The following is a 21,848-nucleotide window of genomic DNA, read 5'->3' as shown; positions in this document are numbered from 1 at the left end:
TTCGCACGCGCTGCCCACGGGAAGGGCTTCTCATCAACACCACTGTTTCACACGCGCCTTATCATGGTCATCGAGTCTCTCTTCATGTCGGTCTACTTACGCCGCAGCACACCTGCTTACTTAATCAGCTCATGTTTACTACAAATCATATTGCTACCAAAGCCGCTCGCCTTACTTCGTATGACATTGCTGTGTTGCTATCGCATTCATTGCTTCGCCCTTAAGGCGAAACTGTGACATTTTTTCATTCCCCTCAGCTGTGACAAGTGCTACATTGGGCAAACGGGGCGCTGCGTCAACCACCGAATGAGAGAGCACGCAAATCTTTTAAAGAAGGATACCACCGCGCACTTGTCTGCGCATTGCAGGTCTTGTCCCGACTTTGAACCGTTGTTTTTTATTGTCAGGATTCTAGGCAAAAGCAAGAACAAGACTGCTACCATAGAACAAGAACAGGCCTACCATATCCAAATCAATGGTCGAGCCTGCTTTAGGCAAATGACCGTGACACTTTATGATTCGGAAATGAGATTGTTAAGCATAATGTGACTACATTGCCTTCGCCTGACTGGCGCCCTTTGTGTGTTTTATGCGTGTGCGCATGCGTATGTTTGTATATATATATATATATATATATATATATATATATATAGCAAGCCTTGCTTCGGAATAAAAAGTTGTGTGTAGCACTCGGTCTTTCCTTTCCTCTCGTCTTTCACTGTTGTCTTTTATTTCGAGTTTTGCCCTACTAAGTATCATGTTCAGTAAACACAAACTCGCCCAAGAAGAAGGTATTTCAATAAACCTCGTGTCGCCCGTTCTCTCTCAAGGCACGTGCCAAAGTGGTGGAGGTGCTCGGTATTCTTCATTCATGTCGCAGACCCCTTCAGGCAGTGGAACCACTAGCCCAGCGCCAATCAATACGCCGGTCCATCGGGCCAGGCGCAAGATCTGGGGACTGCTTCTTCTATTGCTGCCGAAAACCCAGATATTCTTATGGCTAGTTCTTTTCCACCACTCCCTGATCGCCGTCTGAAAAGAGGGCGCACCGAAGATGTGTTCCAGTTTTTTGGACGCCAAACACAGAATTTCCCCAGATTTCATGTCATTCACTCTGAAACCTCAAACAAATCGGTACGAACAATGTCACCATTCCTTGTCTCAAAGTCTTTGACTGATATTTTTGGACCAGGCTTTAAAGCATCCAGGATGGCAAGCGGGGATCTCCTCTTGGAGCTCCGTGATGTGAAACAGTATCAGAAACTGCCCAATCTGGTATCATTTGGGGACACCCAAGTGACAGTAACCCCACATCGTACTATGAACACCACCCGTGGCGTTATCTCAGATGATGATTTAATGGAGCTAACCGAGGCTGAACTCTTGGAGGGCTTCAGTGAGCAAAATGTGATAAACGTTAAAAAATTAGGATGAGACGCGACGGCAAAGAAATCAAGACCAAGCACCTAGTACTCACTTTTGGTTCAAGTGTCCTGCCCGAGTCCATCGAGGCCGGTTACCTCAGACTTCGTGTTAGGCCATACGTGCCAAATCCTCTGAGGAGTTTCAAGTGCCAGCGATTCGGGCACAGTTCACAGAACTGCCGAGGCCGGCAAACTTGTGCTAAGTGCAGCGCCAATGAACATTCCTGCGAAGCTTGCAATAACACTCCGCATTGTGTCAACTGTGATGGTGAGCACGCCGCATACTCACGGTCGTGCCCATCATGGAAGAAAGAGAAAGAAATTGTGACTATTAAAGTCAAAGAAAATATCAAATTCAAGGAGGCACGTAGGCGGGTATCATACCTGCCCAAGAACACCTTTGCCGATGTGGCGCGTCAGGGGGCAGCGACACAACGGCTTCCGGCGCCTGCCCGGCCCGCAAGCAGCGAGCCGGCAGTGACGCCATCCGCCCCCTCGGCGGCTGCAGCTGGCGCTGCTGCGCCAACTCACAAGAAGGGGCCATCGACCTCTGGGCTGGTGACCTCCAGGGCCTCGTCCCTCGAGGCGAGGCCTTCCCATCAAACCAACCGCTCGCAAGAGCGCGTGTCCAGCGCCTCGCAAGAGGCGATGGACACAACTGGCCAGACGGCGCCGTCAGCGCCTAAGGAGCTGCGAGAATCTCGCGATCGCTCCAAAAAAGAAAAAGCCCGCATCACAGGGCCCGAGAAGGGCTCTGTAGCTTAAGTTAGTCTCCTTTACACACAGCACAAAAAACACTTTCAACATGAATACACAAATAATACAGTGGAACGTCAGAGGACTCCTACACAACCTCGATGACGTCAAAGAAATCCTACACAAGTTTAATCCGAAGGTGCTGTGTGTTCAGGAGACACACCTTAAATCTACACAATGCAACTTTCTCCGGCAATACGCCATCTTTCGCAAAGACCGCGATGACACCTTCGTGTCATCCGGCGGTGTTGCTATCGTAGTTGACAGAGGTGTTGCCTGTCGAGAACTGAAACTTCGTACGCCCCTAGAGGCAGTCGCTGTCCGAGGGGTATTGTTTGACAGGCTAGTCACTGTTAGCTCTATATACATCCCTCCTAATTATCATCTTAATAAAACTGAATTTCAGAACTACATAGATGAACTTCCGGCACCATACATAGTTGTCGGAGATTTAAACGCACATAACACATTGTGGGGAGACTCTCGTTGCGATGCGAGAGGACGCCTAATTGAAAACTTTCTCTTTTCTTCAGGAGCATGTTTACTTAATAAGAAAGAGCCAACTTACTACAGCATGGCGCACAACACATACTCCTCCATAGATTTAAGTATCGTGTCTAGTACACTGATTCCGTACCTGGAGTGGTCCGTTCTGAAGAACCCTTTTGGGAGCGACCACTTCCCAATCATGTTAAAACTGACAAAACAAGATCTATGTTCCCCACACATTCCCCGATGGAAGGTTGACTCGGCTAACTGGGAACGCTTCCAAGAACAAACTTATTTAAGCAGGGATGATATTGCCTCTTTAAATATAGACGATGCTGTAGCATATATAACGGGCTTTATAATTGAGACTGCCACAACATTCATCCGTCAAACTAACGGACTAGCTAATAAACGTCATATCCCGTGGTGGAACGAAGAATGCAAGAAAGCACGGAAAAATCAAAAGAAAGCTTGGGGACGACTTCGCGACTCTCCAACCGCCGAAAACTTGATTAGCTTCAAACAAATAAAGTCCCAGGCTAGAAGAACACGTCGACGTGCTAAAAGGGAGAGTTGGGAGAAGTACATCTCCAGTATAAATTGTTACACGGATGAGACGAAAGTGTGGAATCGAGTAAATAAATTAAAAGGCCGGGAGGTACACCCACTCCCCTTAGTAAGTACTCAAGGAGAGAGCCTGGAAGATCAGGCTGGTTGTCTGGGCGAACACTTTGAATATATCTCCAGTGCGTCCCACTACACACAAGCATTTCTGAGAGTCAAAGAACGCGAAGAGCGACAGCCCCTAAAACATAAAGGTTCATCGAGTGAGGTCTACAACTATTTACTTTAACTGAACTGAAAGCATCCCTCGCTTGCTGCAATAACTCTGCGCCAGGCGGTGATCGTGTCATATATGAAATGATTAAGCACCTGAATCCTGAAGCGCTGAAAACACTCCTGTATCTTTTCAATGTCATGTGGGCGCATGGATATATCCCGTCCTCATGGAAGGAAGCTATAGTCATTCCCGTGCTTAAACAAGGCAAAGACCCGTCCCTAGCCAGCAGCTACAGGCCAATAGCGCTAACAAGCTGTCTGTGCAAACTATTTGAAAAAATGATCAACAGGCGCTTAATCTGTTTCCTTGAAAATAACAAATTACTAGACCCCTTCCAATGTGGTTTCAGGGAAGGTATGTCCACAACAGAACACCTTGTTCGCCTTGAGTCTTATATCAGGGATGCATTTATACATAAACAGTTGTGTCTTTCAGTGTTTCTTGACCTAGAGAAAGCTTACGATACAACATGGCGCTACGGCATTCTCCGAGATCTCTCTGCGATGGGTGTCCGTGGCAACATGTTAAACACAATCGAAAGTTACCTATCGAATCGCACATTCCGCGTAAGAGTGGGTAACGCTCTTTCTAAGTCATTCACCCAAGAGACCGGTGTGCCACAAGGGGGCGTGCTTAGTTGCACACTATTTATCGTAAAAATGAGTTCCCTGCACACAGTCATCCCACGCACTATGTTTTATTCTGTTTATGTCGACGATGTGCAGATAGCCTTCAAGTCATGCAATATTGCCATCTGCGAACGACAAGTGCAGCTTGGAATAAACAAATTGTCTAAATGGGCGGATGAGAATGGTTTTAAAGTTAACGCTCAGAAGAGCACTTGCATACTCTTTACTAACAAGAGAGGCGTAACGCCCGTCCCAAGTATTGCAATCAAAGGAGATGCGCTCTCTGTGAGCAGCGAGCACAAGTTTTTAGGAATCATTTTAGACTGTAAACTCACATTAATTCCTCATATTAAGCATCTGAAGGCAAAATGCCTGAAGACAATGAACCTTTTAAAGCTTCTGTCGCGTACGACTTGGGGTAGTGATAGAAAGTGTTTGCTTAACTTGTATAAAAGTCTTGTCCTCTCACGCCTTGATTACGGGTCAATAATTTATAATTCTGCAACGCAAAGTGCGTTAAAAATACTAGATCCCGTTCACCACTTGGGTATCCGTCTCGCTACTGGTGCTTTCAGGACAAGTCCAATCCAGAGCCTCTACGTAGAATCGAATCAATGGTCGCTTCATCTGCAGCGGTCATACAGCAGTCTTATATATTTTCTGAAAGTACAAGCGAACATTGAACATCCTTGTTATTCCACAATAAACGATATGACCGCTGCCACACTCTTCCGTAACCGACCTGCAGCGAGAAAGCCGTTCTCTTTGCGTGTGAGGAAACTCAGTGAGGAAATGGGTGTTCCGCTGCTTGAACAATGTCCTATGGCTCCTGCTAAATTGTTACCGCCGTGGCAGTGGCAGATCATAGAGTGCGACACATCGTTCGTAGAGGTCACGAAAGACGCTCCAGAGGCACACATTAAAATGCATTTCCTAGAGCTTCAATCCAAGTACTCGTGTGCAGAGTTTTACACAGACGCTTCTAGATCACATGCCGGGGTTTATTATGCAGCCGTCGGCCCATCTTTCTCGGAATCCGGTGTACTCCACCCGGAAACAAGTATCTTTACGGCTGAGGCCTATGCACTATTGTCAACTGTGAAGCATATAACGAAAACAAAACTTCAAAAAACAGTTATATTTACAGACTCTCTAAGCGTTGTGAAAGCCCTGATGTCACTCCGCAAACACAAAAATCCTGTACTCATTGAGCTCTATTCCACTCTATGCAGAGCGTATATATCCTACCAGCATGTCATTATATGCTGGGTGCCGGGCCATAGAGGCATTGAGGGTAATGTGCGAGCTGACCAAATGGCCACATCAGCTGCATTGCACACCAGTAATCATACAGTAGCTGTTCCTGCAACAGACTTGAAGCCTTTCTTGCGAAAGATGCTATGAAGCCACTGGCAACACTTGTGGGACGCTGAAACAAATAATAAACTTCACATGATTAAACCACAGTTAGGTTTCTGGCCCTCAGCTACGAAAACACGACGAATTGATGTCCTATTCTGTCGTCTCAGAATAGGACACACGTACGGCACCCACAATTTTTTGCTCACTGGTGATGAACCACCAACCTGTGGTAGATGTGGTGAGAGGCTGACCGTCCTCCACGTCCTGCTGGAGTGTCGGGAAGCCGAAACGGAGAGAAGAAAATATTTTCCTGTAGCATACCGCTGTCATATCCATCTTCATCCCATGATGTTTATTGGTGAAGAACCACTTTTAACGCCAAAGCAATCCTGGGCTATTTGAACGATGTTGTGCTACATGTTATCAGCCCAATAAATTCATAGCGTATCCTCCCTCCAGAGGATGCTGCTGTGATAGTAGTTTTGTATAAGCACATGCCTCCAGGCCCTTGTGGTTCAAGGGCTCTGTTTAGGCAGTAGTGCTTCTTTCCAATTACTACATCTTAAATATTTTAAATATCGTGTCATTCTTTCTCAATGCATTCTCCATTTCATAGTACACCTCATTAGTCATTCCCATGATTTTAGTGCATGTATATTTTACACATTTTACAGCGATTATTTTTAGGCCCCTTTACAGCCACACTTAATCTATTTCTCAGAATTCATCGCTCCACTGCACACTCACAAACAATGGCATGGCGCTCTTTGGCCATAACTGGCCCTTGCGCCATAAAACACCACACATCATCATGGGGACTGCTTCTTGAAGACCCCGCACTGCTTGAGACCACCTCAACCGGTATGGAAAGTGCCCCAATGACGAACCGGTACACACTTCAGAATCCACGGGTTTCGAATTTACTCCATGGCAAGGTCTTTGAAGACGTCAAAGACTGGATGGCCGACTTCGAGCGCGTGGTCGAATACAACGAATGGGATGACGCAACTAAACTTAGAAGTGCCTACTTTTGCCTGGAGGACGGCGCGCTTATATGGTTCCAAAACCGTGAGCACCAACTGACGTCGTGGCTTGAGTTCCGCCGTCAGTTAATAGACACCTACGCCAGTGCTACGAACGGGCCTACGAACGAGCCAAATAGCAACCCAGGTGCGCGTTCAGCTTCCCAACGAAAGTGTTACCACGTTCGTCGAAGATATGACGCGCCTCTTTAGACGAGCAGGTTGAGGAATGAGCCTGGACAACAAGTTGCCTCACCTGATGCGAGGAGTAAAGGAGCAGCTTTTCGCTGGTCTTGTGCGGAGCCCTCCGAAGACTGTCGCTGAATTTTTATCTGAGGCTGTAAGTATGGAGAAGATAATTCAACAGCGATCGAATTTCTACGAGCGGCAAGTGAACGTGAGGTCCACCACCGATATTTTCACAGCCACCTGAAGCAACGGTGACCACTTCCGCGAACTCATCCACACTGTCGTGCGCAAAGAAATACAGAAGGTTTTCGGCACGTCACAAGCGGCGGTGAGCTTTTAGAGAGTGTTTTAAAAGATGAAGTTCACCAAGCGCTCCGGTACACCTATCCTCTTGCTTACACCGCGCCTGCACCTACTGAGCACCGGCGTGTGACCTACGCGGAAGCCTTGAGGCTACATGCACCACTCCCGCTGTTAGTTCACGTGGCTCATCTGGTTACACTTTCATCTGCCCAACTAGTACAATACATCGCAGAACGACGTACCACTCCTGCATTTCCCCCCGCCGCTGCTCTTACCGCTGTGTTTCCGCAGGAGCAACCGGTATATTACGCCGACGATCAACGCATAACCCCTCGGAAGTCGGATGTTTGGCACACACCGGACCGCTGGCCTCTGTGCTGTCACTGAAGTGAGGCAGATTATTTGTAGCGCCAGTGCCCATACCAACGTCTCGGGTTGCGGGGCTGTCCCACCTAGTCACAGCCACCCCGACTTGTCCAACAACCTCGGGAGATAGAAGATTATCTTGCTCAACAGCACATGCCACCGTCTACCGGGCGACAGTCACGCTCGCCGTCACCAAGGCGATTTTCAGCGCCGCTCCAGTCATATTCCTGCACACGATCGCCAAGTCCCCACTGGTAAAACTAACCACAGCGACATTTGGGGGTGAGGCTGCTGGCAATCGACACGCTGAAGACCTTCGATCGACGCGAACGAGCGAAGACACCGATTCGACGTCAACTGCCGCCTTTCGCTCGACATACCGGTGGTGATCGACGGTTACGCGGTTAGCGCTTAGTAGATACCGGTGCGGATTATTCTATCTTAAGCGGGAAGAGGGCGACGTTTCTGAAGAAATAATTACCACTTGGCATGGCTCGCATATTCGTACGGCTGGCGGTCACGTCGTTAGTCCAATGGGAACCTGCAAGACAAGAGTTCGGATTCGAGGATCGACATTCGTGGCGAGGTGCCTTGTCCTACACGCATGCTCCCGTGACGTCATTCTCGGGGTTGATTTTCTGCAAGAATACGGCGCTGTTATTGACCTACGGGGAGGTGTAGTGACCTTCTCAACAGACCGAGTACTCGACGGGTACGACCACAAGCTAAAAGACGACGCCACCCGCCGTGGTTGCTCAGTGGCTATGGTGTTGGGCTGCTTAGCACGAGGTCGCGGGATCGAATCCCGGCCACGGCGGCCGCATTTCGATGGAGGCGAAATGCGAAAACACCCGTGTACTTAGATTTAGGTGCACGTTTGTGATGTGTAGTGCGCGACACGGTGCGGTGGTTGGAGACGACAGGAAGCAGACAAGCAGACGACATGTAGTGCGCGCGCCGAGGTGAATTCCATGCTGATGGAAAACGACGACGCCGAAGACCATCCGGCGCGTGAACACGCGGCGCAAGAAACAAAATAAATAAAAAGGCATCCAATCGCGAAAGACCACGGAGCTTCAAGCAGCCAATGAGCAAATGACAAATCCGACAGGGTGGCAGAAAAGCGAGCTGCGCTGGCAGTAGGGGGAGGAGTTCCAGAAGCGACACCAGGAGAAGGTCGGCCACCGGACCGGGGGTTTATGACGGCCGTCGGGTTCCGTACCCGAGCCACCAGGACTACACCCGGCCGGGGCCTCTTGCCAACACGTTCCTGGGCGTCGCCACTCTTCCCGATCGCCAACTCCTGCCCAAGGCTGGTGAGCGTCTGCGCCCGTGGGCAGGACGTGAGCTGTCGGGCTACGGGACCGAATTCCACGACAAGCTGCCCGGACAGAACGCCACTGCCGTCTGCCCGTGCTGCCAAGCCGCCTGCCTTCCTGGGCATCGCCACTCTGCCCGATAGTAAACTGCTGCTGCCCGAGGCTGGTGAGCGTCTGTGCCCGTGGGCAGAACGAGAGCTGTCGGGCTACGGGCCCGAGCTTCACGACCAGCTGCCCGGCCAGAACGCCGCCACCGCTTGCCCGTGCTGCCAAGCCGCCTGCCTTCTCTCTCCAAGCCAGTGCTGCCACGCTCTGGTAGCCGGTGCAACAAAGCGAACCTTTGGTGAGAACACCGCTTCTCTCGTCGTCTCCTCTCCGGTTCGGCTTGCCGAGACTGTTGTGCGCCTACACGCTCGCGGCCTGCCCGAACGTGCCTATTGTTAGCGTTCCAGCTACATGTTACTATGAGTTCCTAAGTGTTTATTTTATGGGGTTTTCTTTTCTCGTCCTACTCATATTAAATGTTTTCGTGTGCTGTGCAACCAAACGGCTTTGTCCTCAATTGGCTTCTGGGAGGCTCCGCCTCAGAGAACCGTCAGAAACCATTAAATAAACGAACCTGCTCATCACAACGTTAAAGAACCCCAGGTGGTCAAATTTCCGGAGTCCCCCCACTACGGCGTGCCTCATAATCAGATCGTGGTTTTGGCACTTAAACCCCATAATTTCATTTTTTTCGAGACGACACCCTTCGTGTCTCCACCGAAAGTGTTACACTTCCTCCGTGAACAAGTGTCCTGATCAAAGTGATTTGCGGTGGAATGCGCGAAGGTGAAGTGGTAGCTGAAAGTAACTTATCCGATCTACTGATGCAAGGTGTTTGTGCTGCTATAAGTGAGGTACAACTTAGTGATGGCTGTTCTCAGTTGCTTGTCACCAACTTCAGTAACGAGCATCGACGCCTGTTCCGCGGTACTTCGATAGCGTTTGCCGATCAAATAGAGAACATGGCTGAATGTTTTACCTCTGAAGCTATGGGAATGGCTGAAAAGTCACTGGGCAACATCGACGTGAATTCAGAACTATCGAAAGACAACCAGGCATCACTGCGGGAGCTCTTGCTTAAATTCAGGGAATGTTTCGCAAGTTTGTCTAAAGTTCGCCAGACTTCAATCACAAGACACAGGATCATCAGATGCGATAACGCACGGCTGATATGCCAGCAGCTCTACTGCGTGTCCGCAAAAAACGCGATGCGATTCGTACGCAAGCCCTAGAGATGCTTGAAGATGGCATTATCGAACCTTCCAACAGTCAATGGTCGTCTCCGGTCGTTCTTGTCAATAAGAAAGGCGGAACGCTACGTTTCTGCGTTGACTACCGGAAGCTCAACTACGCAACTGAAAAGGACGTGTACCCTCTGCCACGTATCAACGACTCGTTAGACAAACTGCGGCTCGCCCAGTATTTTTCATCATTCGATTTTAAAAGTGGATACTGGCATATCGAGGTAGATGAACGACAACGCGAAAAAACTGCCTTTGTGACTCCCGGCGGCCTCTACGAATTTTGAGTGCTGCCTTTCGGCTTGTGTTCAGCCCCAGCTACTTTCCAGTGAAAGATTGATACTGTCCTCGCTGAACTGAAGTGGCAGACTTGTCTTGTGTACCTCGATGATGTGGTCGTATTTTCTGAAACGTTCAAACAGCATCTTCACCGCCTGCGGTGTGTGCTAGAAGCGATTCGATTGGCTGATCTTACGCTTAAACGAGAAAAGTGACACTTCGGTTATGAAGAGCTGAAGTTTCTCGGGCACGTCGTAAGCGCCAGAGGAGTCCGACCCGATGCCGACAAACTTGCCGTGGTAGCAGCATTTCTTCCTCCTGCCGACAAGAAGGCTGTTTGGCGCCTCCTGGGCTTGTGTGCGCATTATCGCCATTTCATTGAAAACTTCTCGAAGATAGCCAAACCCCTGACTCGCCTTACAAAGGATGACACGCCATTTACCTGGACGAATGAGCAACAGGCGGAATTCGCTGAACTACGATAGCGCATGCAGTCAGCACCCGTCCTGGCACATTTTGACGATGTAGTTGACACCGAGGTGCATACTGACGCCAGTAACATCGGTCTTGGCGCAGTACTCGTCCAACGTCAAGACAGTGATAGCTTATGCTAGCCGCTCACTGCCCGTGTCGAGGCAAACTACTCTTCCACAGAAAAAGAGTGTCTCGCGGTGGTGTGGGCGATCACTAAGTTTCGCCCTTATCTCTACCGCCGTCCCTACAAAGTGGTGACAGACCACCATGCTCTATGTTGATTTAAAAATATACGCGATCATACAGGACGACTGGTACGAGAGAGCTTGTGGCTACAGGAATTAGACGTCACTATTCTTTACAACTCTGGGCGCAAGCACGAAGACGTTGACACGCTGTCGCGTGCACCCGCCGAATCTGTCCGTCGAGAGTCAAAGGACGATGACGGCTTGCTAGGTGCCATGACTGCATCAGACTTGATGTAATGGCAGCGTGACGACCCTGGAATTAGAGCTATCATCGATCACTTGGAGGGCCACCCAACAACCATACCACGCCATCTACGTCGCGTATTTACATTCTTCTATCTACGAGATAACGTGCTTTACAAGAAAAATGGCCGCTCGAACGACCGACCCTACGTCCTGGTAGTTTCTCAAGACTTGCGGGACGATATTCTTCCGGTCAGGCAAGGAGACAAAATCTCTCCAATGCTATTCACTGCGTGCTTAGAAGAAGTATTCAATCTCTTAGACTGGGAAGGCTTAGGAGTGAGGATCAACGGCGAATATCTCAGCAACCTTTGGTTTGCAGATGACATTGTCCTATTCAGCAACAATGGAGACGAATTACAACAAATGATTGAGGACCTTAATCGAGAAAGTGTAAGAATTGGGTTGAAGATGAATATCCAAAAGACAAAGATAATGTTCAATAGCCTGGCAAGGGAACAAGAATTCAGGATCGCCAGTCAGCCTCTAGAGTCTGTAAAGGAGTACGTTTATCTAGGTTAATTACTCACAGGGGACCCTGATCACGAGAAAGAAATTCACAGAAGAATAAAATTGGGTTGGAGTACGGCAGGCATTGCCAAATCCTGACTGGCAGCTGACCACTGTCGTTGAAAAGAAAAGTGTACAATCATTGCATTCTACCGGTGCCAACATATGGGGCAGAAACTTGGAGGTTAACAAAAAAGCTCGAGAACAAGTTAAGGACCCCACAAAGAGCGATGGAACGAAAAATCTTAGGACTAACGTTAAGAGACAGGAAGAGAGCGGTTTGGATCAGAGAACAAACGGGGATAGCCGATATCCTAGTTGACATTAAACGGAAGAAAAGCAGCTGGGCAGGCAATGTAGTTCGCAGGATGTATACCGGTGTACCAATAGGGTTACAGAATGGATACCAAGAAAAGGGAAGCGCAGTCGAGGACGGCAGAAAACCAGGTGGGATGATGACGTTAGGAAATTTGCAGGCGCAAGTTGGAATACGCCAGCACAAGACAGGGGTAATTCGTGATCGCAGGGAGAGGCCTTCGTCCTGCAGTGGACATAAATATAGGCTGATGATGATTCTTCTCGCTTGCCATGACGAGCCTACATCTGGCCACTTAGGCTCCTCACGAACTCTTGCCAGAGTGCGCGAGATGTTTTACCAGCCCGGGCTTTCGGCAAGTGTCACTCAGTACGTTAAAGGCTGCATTGAATGCCAACGACGAACGTCACGACCCATGAAGCCCGCCGGGTCATTGCAACCCAATGAACCACCTCATCGGCCATTCGACCAAGTCGGTTTGGGAGATTCTTGGGCCTTTACCTCTGTCAACCGACGGCAAAAAGTGGGCGATTGTTGCAAATGACTATTTAACTCGCTATGCCGAGACAGAGGCACTCCCACGAGCCACGGCTTCTGAGGTAGCGCAGTTCTTTATGTGTCACATTGTATTGCTTCATGGTGTCCCATCCCCTGTCATCACACACAGAGGGGCAGCGTTCACAGCACAGCTCATGGGGGAAATTTTGCACTTGAGCAACAACAGGCATCGAAAGACGACTGCTTACCATTCGCAGTCCAATGGACTTGCGGAGCGATTAAACAATACCATCACAGACATGATCTCTATGTACATCGATGTCCAGCACAAGACATGGGATCGCATCTTGTCTTACGCTACCTTGGCGTATAATACCGCGATACAAGAGACGACGCGGTGCACACCATTTTGCCTCCTTAACGGTCGCGAAGTTCACGCGATGTTGAACGCTAAGCTCCCGTCTCCAGACGCCGCGAATCTAACGACTGACGCCGAAAAATTTGCTGAGCGCGCTGAGGAAGCCCGCCAGCTTGCGCGGCTGCACATCGGTCAGCAGCAGCGCCAGATGCATGGCGTTATCACATCCGTCACAGACACGTGTGCTACAATACGAGAGACCAAGTGTGGGTGTGGACCCCTGTTCGCCGCCGTGGCCTTTGTGAAAAGTTGATTAGCCGCTATTTGAGCCCATATACGAAGTGGTGCGCCGCATTAGTGACTACGAAGTCGTTCCGAACGGTGCGGCGCCAACACGGCGTCGACAACAACCTCACCCTGACGTAGTTCAAGTTGTGCGCATGAAACCATATGTTTCGCGTTCGTGATTATTATTTTTTATTCATCTTTTTACTTACGCTACTGTTCCTCTCTGTTTCCTCTCTACTTACCTCTCTGTTTCTTGAGACTCTGCGCGTGGCACTTCACCGCTGCGGTGTTTTTGTTTTTTCCTGTAGCTGTCATTGTGTCCTTTGCACGAGAAACTACCTTGACCATGTTTTTTCCGCCTCGTTTTCTTACACCGCTTCTTGAGCATCGAGCCGATGCTCTTTCCGAGGAAGGGGGCAAATGCCACCAGCAGTAGTGGGTACAGTGCTAAGAGGCAGGCACAGTTAAGAAGATAGGAGTGCGCGTGCTTCGCTGCCCGCTCGATAGCCAGCTCCCATCGCCGTGCCCTTCAGGAGCCCGCTATAGCCCTTGCAAGCCTGCTGCTAGAAAAGAACGAGTTATGTCTTTAATTATAGATCGGCAAGCTTGAAACAGGCATTTTCCACCCTTTTCATCCTGTTGAAGGGAACGGCTGCAGAGGAAAGCTTAAGAGACGGCTAGCGCATTGGTAAATGCCACCAGCAGTAGTGGGTACAGTGCTAAGAGGCAGGCACAGTTAAGAAGATAGGAGTGCGCGTGCTTCGCTGCCCGCTCGATAGCCAGCTCCCATCGCCGTGCCCTTCAGGAGCCCGCTATAGCCCTTGCAAGCCTGCTGCTAGAAAAGAACGAGTTATGTCTTTAATTATAGATCGGCAAGCTTGAAACAGGCATTTTCCACCCTTTTCATCCTGTTGAAGGGAACGGCTGCAGAGGAAAGCTTAAGAGACGGCTAGCGCATTTGGTAAAATGCCACCAGCAGTAGTGGGTACAGTGCTAAGAGGCAGGCACAGTTAAGAAGATAGGAGTGCGCGTGCTTCGCTGCCCGCTCGATAGCCAGCTCCCATCGCCGTGCCCTTCAGGAGCCCGCTATAGCCCTTGCAAGCCTGCTGCTAGAAAAGAACGAGTTATGTCTTTAATTATAGATCGGCAAGCTTGAAACAGGCATTTTCCACCCTTTTCATCCTGTTGAAGGGAACGGCTGCAGAGGAAAGCTTAAGAGACGGCTAGCGCATTTGGTAAAATGCCACCAGCAGTAGTGGGTACAGTGCTAAGAGGCAGGCACAGTTAAGAAGATAGGAGTGCGCGTGCTTCGCTGCCCGCTCGATAGCCAGCTCCCATCGCCGTGCCCTTCAGGAGCCCGCTATAGCCCTTGCAAGCCTGCTGCTAGAAAAGAACGAGTTATGTCTTTAATTATAGATCGGCAAGCTTGAAACAGGCATTTTCCACCCTTTTCATCCTGTTGAAGGGAACGGCTGCAGAGGAAAGCTTAAGAGACGGCTAGCGCATTTGGTAAAATGCCACCAGCAGTAGTGGGTACAGTGCTAAGAGGCAGGCACAGTTAAGAAGATAGGAGTGCGCGTGCTTCGCTGCCCGCTCGATAGCCAGCTCCCATCGCCGTGCCCTTCAGGAGCCCGCTATAGCCCTTGCAAGCCTGCTGCTAGAAAAGAACGAGTTATGTCTTTAATTATAGATCGGCAAGCTTGAAACAGGCATTTTCCACCCTTTTCATCCTGTTGAAGGGAACGGCTGCAGAGGAAAGCTTAAGAGACGGCTAGCGCATTTGGTAAAATGCCACCAGCAGTAGTGGGTACAGTGCTAAGAGGCAGGCACAGTTAAGAAGATAGGAGTGCGCGTGCTTCGCTGCCCGCTCGATAGCCAGCTCCCATCGCCGTGCCCTTCAGGAGCCCGCTATAGCCCTTGCAAGCCTGCTGCTAGAAAAGAACGAGTTATGTCTTTAATTATAGATCGGCAAGCTTGAAACAGGCATTTTCCACCCTTTTCATCCTGTTGAAGGGAACGGCTGCAGAGGAAAGCTTAAGAGACGGCTAGCGCATTTGGTAAATGGTCGTTGCTTGACCAGCGAAATACAATGGGATGATTAAGTGCCACCAGTGGGCGCCCGTCGTGGCGACGGCACCGAGATTAGGCCGAGGCGCCGCTCATGACATGCCGAATATACCTGACACGCGGAGGGGCGCGTTGAGCCGGCTGGCACTGAGCAAACGTATAGGGTGCGTGACGACGCCATTCGCACCCAAGAGTACAGAAAGCTCACCTAAAGAAGAAGGAATATCGGTGCTTCGTCACGTACACCCCGTGCAGTCGCCCTGACAACAAAAGTTTAGATGTCCGTGACTGTCCCTGGCTCCTGATGTGCGCGTGCCGGGCGTGTAATCGGCACCGAAAGGGTGAACGCAGTACGCAGGCACCTTTCCCATAGTAACCGTTCTTGCATTGCGTTACGCAGACCGTTGCCAATTGACCATCGTGAAAAGCTTCTCTGAGCAAGCATTTACTGAACAGAGCCTAAAGTGTCGGTTGACAGCTTTCATTGACGTTTGACCAGCAGCTACTACGCTATCGGTTTTTCTAATAAGTGCGAGTGGGGAAGGGGTCACATCAAATGTCAATCACTTTGGCTTGCAGGTGCTGCCTGCTTATTAGGATTTTATTGAACCCATTGCGCTGTGGCTTTGCGCGGGAGCACGCATGCTATGCATCTGTCAACACCCCCCCCCCCCCCCTTTTCTTGGAGCATTGTTTTTATTTGTATGTTGTTTTGAGGGAGAGGCAGTAAGACACCGTAAAAGGTGACAGAAAAAAGGCGTTTGGGAGAAGCGCAATACTGGAAGTGGTGGCGAACAAGACGATCCTAGTACAGGATTCGTGATTGGTGCGTCGGCGGACCACTCGGTGGCAATTGGGTGGTAAATGCTCGGGGCGGGGCACCGAAGGGTTGAAAACGTGGCCCCGTTGCCCCGACAAAGTGTTCTGGACAAACTACGGGGCTATGCACCATCGGCTCTGCCGATATAGGGTCGCCCTATGCGTACCAGTTCCGCCTTGTATGGGTACTTGTATTTATAAATTCTTGTAAATAATTGTAAATAGAGAGTGTTTCCTTCTGTCTAATTCAAACTCGGAAGAAGCACCCAGCGAACCCGTCGCCGCTATCGTTAGCGGCAGTACATCCTCTACTTTCGTAGACCGGCTCTGGTGGTGCGTCTCGGACGCCCAAGTAGACGAGTGGTACGAGAAGAACCTGGACTTCACTGGCGCAGTCGACAGGATAAGTTCGCAGGACAACGCTAGGTGACATAGAAGACAAGCAAGGCATCGCCTCGGGCGAAGCAGGAAGTTGCAACGGCAGAAGAAGTTCGATCTCTGATCGACACCGTCTAGAGACGGACTTTGCAGCAGGAAGCTGTAGTGGCTGCACGCCGCAGACTCCAGTGCCTTCTCGTACGGCAACGAGGCGCGGAAGGTTCAAGTCAGCCCTCGGCGAGTCACCTCCAGCAGACCGCGGCACCACCCTTCACCGCAAATGGCGGAGCCACCGACAACGGAAACAGGAGGCAAAACGGAGTGAGTTGTTTTGGTCTCATTTTATCTCACTCCTGTTGTCGTGTTCGAGCAGAGGGAAATGTCGCCAGGCTGGTCATAGACGTTTCAGAGGTACGTGTGGCCAGAATGGATGAGCGACAGCTGCGTGGGGACAGGCGAGCTCTCGGAGCTAGAAATGCAATGCACTTTGAAAATGGCGCAGGAGTACCGCCAGCAGCTGCAAAGTAAGCTAGAATTAGCAAAGCTAAAGCGAGCGAGAGCTTCGCAGGAGGAATTCAGAATTCAGGAAGAGCCGTCAAAAGTAGAGGGCAGACCTCAGGCATTTGAAGGCGGAAATCTTCTAGGTTTCAGGATCGCACTAGATCGGGTTGACATAGGGCGTAAGCCGCCAGTGCGGAACAGGAGCAGTCGTACAAAGGAAAGCGTTGACAGTGATCATCAGCAGGACTCGGACGCTTCCACTGGTGCGGTTTCGGGGGAAGCAGAAGCGGCGTTGGTTGGCACGTACGCTGCAAGGCGTGAGGGGGCGGTGGTAGTAGAGGCAGAGATCGAGGCACTAGATGCGCTCGGGGCAAAACAGGCCATTATGGGTTTCGAGGTGTCGGATCCGACTACTAGGGCCGAGGAGAGCTCTCATTGTGAGAGCGCTTCTCTCAAAGAGGAGCAAAATCCAGAAGCACAACTATTTTCAAGTTCCGACCCAGCCCGTGATCGTTATCGAACCAATGAGCTAACGACAAGCGTGTCACTTCCGAAATCACCTGTTGTCGTCGTAACCGACCTTGAACATGAGTCGCGCGGAAGGGATGACGATGAGGGTCTCGCACCCGGGGCTGGTTGTATAGCTCCGTTCTTACAGCCTGCTGACGTTGATCGCACAATACTTCGGCAGGATGCAGACATAGCCCGCCTTTCGGAGTTGGAGCGGAGAAAGCCTTGCGATGGCGTGTACGTGAGTTGCCAGTGGGATGCTGATGCCACGATCCAGACAAGCACCAACGAGAGCAACGCCCCGATAGTTTCGGGTATGGGCCCGCCGGCGCGTCGTGGTGAGGAAGGTAGCGCGAGCACCAACCGCGCGTTTCGGGGACACAGAGGGTCGCAATCGCATCTGCACGGCAGGCGGCTGTCGAAGCACGACGGAGAATCTTTCCGCCGTTGTAAGGAAGCAAATCTAGCAGTCAGGGAGAACTGTAGGCCACTAGCGTTCTTGGGCGGTCAAGGTACTTGCTGTGATCTGAGTCCTCAATTAAATACTGCAGGGCCCGGCGCGCCGCGAGTTCATCCGCAGGGAGGAATAGGCGTGGTACGATGGGCGGCTCGCGGCCCCACATTTTTTGCCATTTTGGCGGTACATGTATTTGACCCAGAGGGCCATTCAACATTTGCAGAGGTGGCTGTCTTGCGTAATATGCTAAGGAAGCAGGCAACGTGACTGCGATCTCACCAGATTTCCCCGGACGAATAATTTGGGTCTATCCAGATGTAGAGTGCCAGTTTAGGCATGTTAAGGCTCGACCAGGATCAGGGGCGAGTGGTGAGACTGGGGCAAATTTAATGTGTGTGAAGTGCCCGACAATGGACAGGGGAACATTGATTGTGCTCACAGTGTGAGCATTCTTTTTGTTTTATTATTGTGTCCTACTTTAGCGTTGCTTACTTCCCCCTGTATTTATGTGGTTCATGATATGCTGGGTGCAGTCATGTTTCGTGTGCTTGTTTTAAACTGGGGACGCTCTATTGTTCTTACAATTTGCCCCACAAGGGGCACCCGAACATTTTTGGTGCGGGCAGCGTGTGATTGCCGTAGCTGCGTTATTGCGAATGCACTATTTTGTCGGCGTCGATTTTTTTTTTATTTTCATCTACTTCATGACAAGGCGCGCGCATGAAGTGTTCCATCAGGGTTAGAATTTAACTGTTCTTTTTTTGTGTGTGTGTGCGTTAACTAGTGAAAAATGTAGCTTTTGGTTTCTTTACACCGCAGGTGTAGCACGCGTGACGTGATTATTCCGTAGGAAGGGGCTAGTCGTGATACTAGAATGTTTACGGCAGTCTTGTTGTTTGCCCCTTTTCTTTTTTTTTTGTTAAGCTGCTGCATAACTGCTATGTTACATGCAGCCGGCTTTTTCTGGTTTCCGCTTCGGCAGCACTGTAGGGAACTTGTTGCCTTGTCTTTGGTCGGGGGTGTAATACAGCTTCTAGAAAAGAACGAGTTATGTCTTTAATTATGGATCGGCAATTTTGAAACCGGCATTTTCCACCCTTTTCAACCTGTTGAAGGGAACGGCTGCAGAGGAAAGCTTAAGAGACGGCTAGCGCATTTGGTGAATGGTCGTTGCTTGACGAGCGAAATACAATGGGATGATTAAGTGCCACCGGTGGGCGCCCGTCGTGGTGGACGGCACCGAGATTAGGCCGAGGCGCCGCTCATGACATGCCGAATATACCTGACACGCGGAGGGGCACGTTGAGCCGGCTGGCACTGAGCAAACGTATAGGGTGCATGACGACGCCATTAGCACCCAAGAGTACAGAAAGCTCACCTAAAGAAGAAGGAATATCGGTGCTTCGTCACGTACACCCCGTGCATTCGCCCTGACAACAAAAGCTTAGATGTCCGTGACTGTCCGTGGCTCCTGATGTGAGTGTGCCGGGTGTGTAATCGGCACCGAAAGGGTGAACGCAGTACGCAGGCAACTTTCCCATAGTAACCGTTCTTGCATTGCGTTTCGCAGACCGTTGCCAATTGACCATCGTGAAAAGCTTCTCTGAGCAAGCATTTACTGAACAGAGCCTAAAGTGTCGGTTGACAGCTTTCATTGACCTTTGACCAGCAGCTACTACGCTATCGGTTTTTCTAATAAGTCCGAGAGGAGAAGGGGTCACAACAAAGGTCAATCACTTTGGCTTGCAGGTACTGCCTGCTTATTAGGATTTTATTGAACCCATTGTGCTGGGCGCTGTGGCTTTGCGTGGGAGCACGCATGTTATGCATCTGTCACCCACCACCCCTTTTCTTAGAGCGCTGTTTTTATTTGTATGTTGTTTTGAGGGAGAAGGAGTAAGACACTGTAAAAGCTGATAGAAAAAAAGGCGTTTGGGAGAAGCACAATACTGAAAGTGGCGGCGAACAAGACGATCCTAGTACAGGATTCGTGATTGGTGTGTCGGCGGCCCACTCAAAGCCACTCGGTGGCGATTGGGTGGTAAATGCTTGGGGCGGGCACCGAAGGGTTGAAAACGTGGCCCCGTTGCCCCGACAAAGCGTTCTGGACAAACTACGGTGCTATGCACCATCGGCTCTGCCAATATAGGGTCGCCCTATGCGTACCAGTTCCGCCTTGGATGTGTACTTGTATTTGTAAATTCTTGTATATAATTGTAAATAGAAAGTGTTTTTTTCTCGTCATCTCTGTCTAATTCAATCTCGTAAGAAGCGCCCAGTGAACCCGTCGCCGCTATCGTTAGCGGCAGTACATCCTCTACTTGCGCAGACCTTCTCGTGCTGTGCTACCTTCTCTAGTGGAGGAGTGCTACGAGAAGAACCTGGACTTTACTGCCCTCAATCAACGTCCGTCGCCCGTTCTCTCTCAAGGCACGTGACAATATATACAGGGTGTCCCAGCTATCACGCAGGACGATTTAAAAGAAGAGCAATGGCGTTACATGAGGAAAACCATGAACATAGTGTTCCCACAACACCGGAGTAGCCACTAATCAGTTTTCGTTAATAAGATTTCATTATGTAAATGTAATTTATATACTAAGTCAACAAGTACTGGCGTAATTATTAAAGATTCAATGAGGCATTTGTAGCAACCACGTGGTGCATCTAAGTGCGGTATTTTCAGCGCCGTACTAATCGCTTACTCATTTTTTTTCGAGTGAAAAAGAAAGCCCGCGAAATATAAAAAAATACCACATGACGACGCTCCCACCCGCATCATAGAGCAGCGCCCTCAAGTAAGCTGACTGAAAGCAAACGCTTTTGGCATGTCGCACCGCCCAAGAGACAACGCATCACCTTGACAATGATAAGGGAGGATCTGCAACAGCAAGGTTCGCGGTATAGCAGCGAGTTCTTCTTGTCAATTATATGTCACGCTTCTTATTAGTCTCTCACGGCTGAGTGAGCCACTTGATAAAAATGGTCCTTGATAACGCGGTCGAAGCCATGCTCTTATCACGGACGAAACGCAATAAGCAATGAAATAGACATAGAATATTTCAAAATGCCAGCTCTCCTCGCACCGCATCGAAGGAGTGCACTAATGCCATTGCGTAGCTGAAGCTGAAGGACACCAGACGCGCATTCAAGCAGCGCAGAATGGATCAAAAATAGTCAAATCCCAGTATAACGTCATGATGACACTGTTGCAAAACAGTGGTAAGGTGTCCATCGATGCCAATGTGAGCATTGTACATAACAAGCGAGGTAGGCCTTTTCTCAATAGCGATGCGAAGGGTGCGTGATGGCGTGGATGTGAAGAGTTTGCTCAGTTCGCGGCGCAGTTTGGGACTTAACATATGTGCTTTCGAATGACTGTGAGGGAGGGCTCGCATACTTGCGTCACGAACTACAATGTATCCAAAGTTCTCTGTGGTCGGCAAAGTCAGCTAAGGGTTTTCTAGTTTAGTCGTCAATGAAGTGGCACCTCCGGGAGTTGCATCACTTTGTTTTCCGAAGAAGGTAGTCGGGGGTGCCTCTGGGAAGGCGGGCGGTGGATCAGGCGCAAGAAGGGTGACTGGTGACGAGATGTTGGCAAACGAGTCTGGTGATGGCCGAATGGCGAGGAAGATTCCCAGCTGCACTATTACCGGCGTTGGACTGTTGTGGTGCAAATTCAGAATGATAACGGCTCAGGATCTGTTCGGCACGATAATAACTCGTGAATGGTGGTCACAGAGGCGAGGAGGTGTTGCAGGTTGCTAGAATGGTGTGCAACATGGCCAATACAACGGGAGGAAAACTAGATGGGCCGATCATCTGCGGTTCGCCACTCAGTTTGTGCTTCGTAGCGCGCATCATACCGCTGACCAGTAGGAGGACAAAGAGCATTCGGGTGCCTTTGGGAACGGCA

The sequence above is a fragment of the Dermacentor silvarum genome, chromosome 5 (genome assembly GCF_013339745.2).
Source record: "Dermacentor silvarum isolate Dsil-2018 chromosome 5, BIME_Dsil_1.4, whole genome shotgun sequence".
Taxonomy (NCBI): domain Eukaryota; kingdom Metazoa; phylum Arthropoda; class Arachnida; order Ixodida; family Ixodidae; genus Dermacentor; species Dermacentor silvarum.
Note: the sequence above shows the minus strand (reverse complement) of the source record.